Source organism: Oryctolagus cuniculus, chromosome 20 (assembly GCF_964237555.1).
Source record: "Oryctolagus cuniculus chromosome 20, mOryCun1.1, whole genome shotgun sequence".
In the NCBI taxonomy this organism is placed as follows: Eukaryota; Metazoa; Chordata; class Mammalia; order Lagomorpha; family Leporidae; genus Oryctolagus; species Oryctolagus cuniculus.
This window is the reverse complement of record NC_091451.1, coordinates 27,390,956-27,394,379: the sequence shown is the minus strand read 5'-3', so window position 1 is coordinate 27,394,379 and position 3,424 is coordinate 27,390,956.

Sequence of the window (3,424 nt, the reverse complement as noted above, 5' to 3'; positions counted from 1 at the left end):
CATGGGGAAAGAGTATGGATGTCTCCTTGGCAACCCGAATTAAGCAACAGTTGAGGACTAGGTGAGTAATAGACATCTCAGCAGACGCCTGTGTGGCCAGTTGACACCAAGGGCTTGGAGGATTTCCCTGCACACACTCCACAGTGCCTTGGCATCACCTCTGCCCCAACAAGAGACACGAATTGACTACGATGAAATTTCTGCCATCCCAACAGAATGAGGGAACAAAATGAAGTTAAAATGACTCAGAAGAAGAAAAAGCTACAAATTGGCCGGCACCGCGGCTCACTAGGCTAATCCTCCACCTAGCGGCGCTGGCACACCAGGTTCTAGTCCCGGTTGGGGCGCCGGATTCTGTCCCGGTTGCCCCTCTTCCAGGCCAGCTCTCTGCTGTGGCCAGGGAGTGCAGTGGAGGATGGCCCAGGTGCTTGGGCCCTGCACCCCATGGGAGACCAGGAAAAGCACCTGGCTCCTGGCTCCTGCCATCGGATCAGCGCGGTGCGCTGGCCGCAGCGCGCCGGCAGCGGCAGCCATTGGAGGGTGAACCAACGGCAAAGGAAGACCTTTCTCTCTGTCTCGCTCTCTCACTGTCCACTCTGCCTGTCAAAAAAAAAAAAAAAGCTACAAATTGTTCCTCCTAATTTCTAAGATAAGATTCACAGTAAAATAAAATGACCTGACACACTCCTTAGAATTCTTAGTAACACACTGGTGTGTCACTGTACTAAGGTTTAGAATCACTGATACAAATGCTCCCCACTGGGACATCATACTGGCCAAGCCCAGTCCATTAGCCATGGGTGAGAACCAGGGTTGGGCACCTCCTAAGAAGGGATCTGAACATGGTCGCAGGCCAGGCCCTGCTCAAGAACAGTCAGACCCTGCTCTATTATTCCAGTCTGTTGAGCTGCTCTTTTGTTCCTTTTCATGTAGAAACTGATAAATCTCATGTATTTCTTAATGGTAGCAATGATGTCTTAATTTTTGCCTGTTTTTTAACCCCTTGCTGAACACTGAGTACCTAAAACAGCAGTACAAAACAGGTGCTCAGTATTTATTGAACTAAAGATTCCAACTTTGCATCCTTGACCTAATACACTGTCTCATACAGTGTTAAATAGAATTTAAATGAACATCAGTAGCTGCTGGAGGCCTGTGTTTAACAGCTTGGCCAACTCTGAATGAAATTCTGGATATGCCCAGAGACAGCCCAATGCTTTTAGATAACTTGGCCTAATTTTTAAGACTCAAAATTTCAGATCCAGCTGAGTTCCCATTTCAAAAATATTTTCAACATCTGGAATGTAGAATACTTAACTGATGATTCCTATCGATACCCAGTTGAATGGAAGCCTGGAGGTTAGAACCTGCCACTTGTAAAATATAATACTAAGCTGCTTCGGCCTCAAAATGTTGTGTTTAGCTCACAACCTGAGAGTTATGCCACGTTCAGCGCTGAGCCATCTGTGTAGGGAAAAAGGCAGATTCCAAACAGCGTGGTCATACCGCCCTCTGGTGGTGAAATGCCATAGCATGTGAAACACTGCAGTAGAAAAACTATTCCTCGAGTATAATAGCTAGTATTAATTAGTACTCATAATAAATTGGACCACATTCCATAACACTGTAAACTTCACAAATGTTATTTATTCTGTCGAGGTCTTATAACAATCTCCGCTATTATTTTCTTGTTAACGATCAGCAAAGTGAGACTCAGAGAAGTTCGCATAATCCAAGTCCACACTAGAGCTAGCAAGTCAAAGGGCAGGAATGCAAGCCCAGGAACATCTGCTTCTAAAGTCCATGTGCTTTCTACTGTATCACCCAATAGTTTGTTCACAGCTATATCTCCGGTGCCTGCCACATAGTGGATACTCACTAAATATTTATCAAATGGATGAATGACTGAAGCAGCTGTTGTGTCTTTGAAGTGCACACACACACACACACACACACACACACCAGTATCTATCCTGTGCTGAATGCTGCCATGAACACACATCATTTGATTGCACTCCAACATGGAGAAATTAAGTTATTCTGATACACTCTTTAGCTCATTTAAGACTTTGAACACCTTCTTCTTACAGATACATGCATTCATCATTCAAAGATTGTATATTAAAGCCCTATTATGTGTCAGATGCTGTTCATGCTATGACGAGTCTTGGACAACTTGAGTGGTACTTCTCCAGCTTCGGTCAGCTTGCTGGCTCTTCCTTCACTTCGAGTTGGAACTGCGTGACAATTCATCTATTTTCTGTGCAGTATTTTGGAAGATGGACTTTAATTACTAACATCCTAGGTTATCCATACTACTCAATGGTAGCATGTGATAGCTTTACAAAAGAAAAATTGTATGCTGTGTTTTTAATTGCACTCATGAAAGCAACCATGGCAGAACTGTCAGTATTGTTTTTTATTTTTTAAAAGATTGCATTTATTTGAGAGGTAGAGTTACAAACAACGAGAGGGAGAAGAGACAGGGAGAAAGGTCTTACTTCCACTGGCTCACTCCCCAAATGGCCACAAGTGCAGGAGCTGCGCTGATCCGAAGCCAGGAGCCAGGAGCCTCTTCCAGGTCTCCCATATGGGTGCAGGGGCCCAAGGACTTAGGCCACAGCAGAGAGCTGGATTGGAAGAGGAGCAGCCGGGACTAGAACCAGCGCCCATATGGGATGCCGGCACTGAAGGCGGAGGATTAACCTACTGCACTACAGCACTGGCCCCAAACTGTCAGTTTTTGTAAACCTGCACCTCAGGCTCTTTTTGTAGCCATCAAGGGGCCCTGCTTCAGCAGTCATGAACACATGACAAGACCAGTATTCAAGTATAAAGACTCCAATGCCACCGCCACCTGTTTCCCAACTTAATGAGCCTCATCACAGCAAACATTCAGGAAATGTTAGCAAGGAATGGGAATTGTAAGGGAAGAGCAATTGAGCTATCTATGCAGCAGATAATTTGTTCAAGGAAATACTGAATGTATGTTACCGAGCCAGCGGGAAAAATGCAGGTCATTAAATTTCTATTTGTAAAACAATAAGGAAACCAAATAATCACTAAGATTCCCTTCATCTCCCAAACATTCTCACTGAAATTAGAGGAAAATTTCTTTCTGTTTCCTTTTCTCTGAGATCAGAGAATCAATGTTAAACCTCCACTGTGTTCTGAAATCTCAATCCTCTTTTTGTGACAGTAAATGTATTCATTCAATCAACAAGGATCTGTTGAACAATGCCACGTGCCATATCTTAAGGCTGCTTTGGGGCTGGATTTCAACTGGAATAAAAGCTGGCATCACTGCTCTGTAGTCTCCCGCAGTCATCCGGGTTTGCTGGCTGTCTCAGCCCTTTGATGAGTCCCGGGGAAGCATCTTTATCTCATGAGAGGTGGCTCACAGGTGGCAATCAGCGTCCCTAGG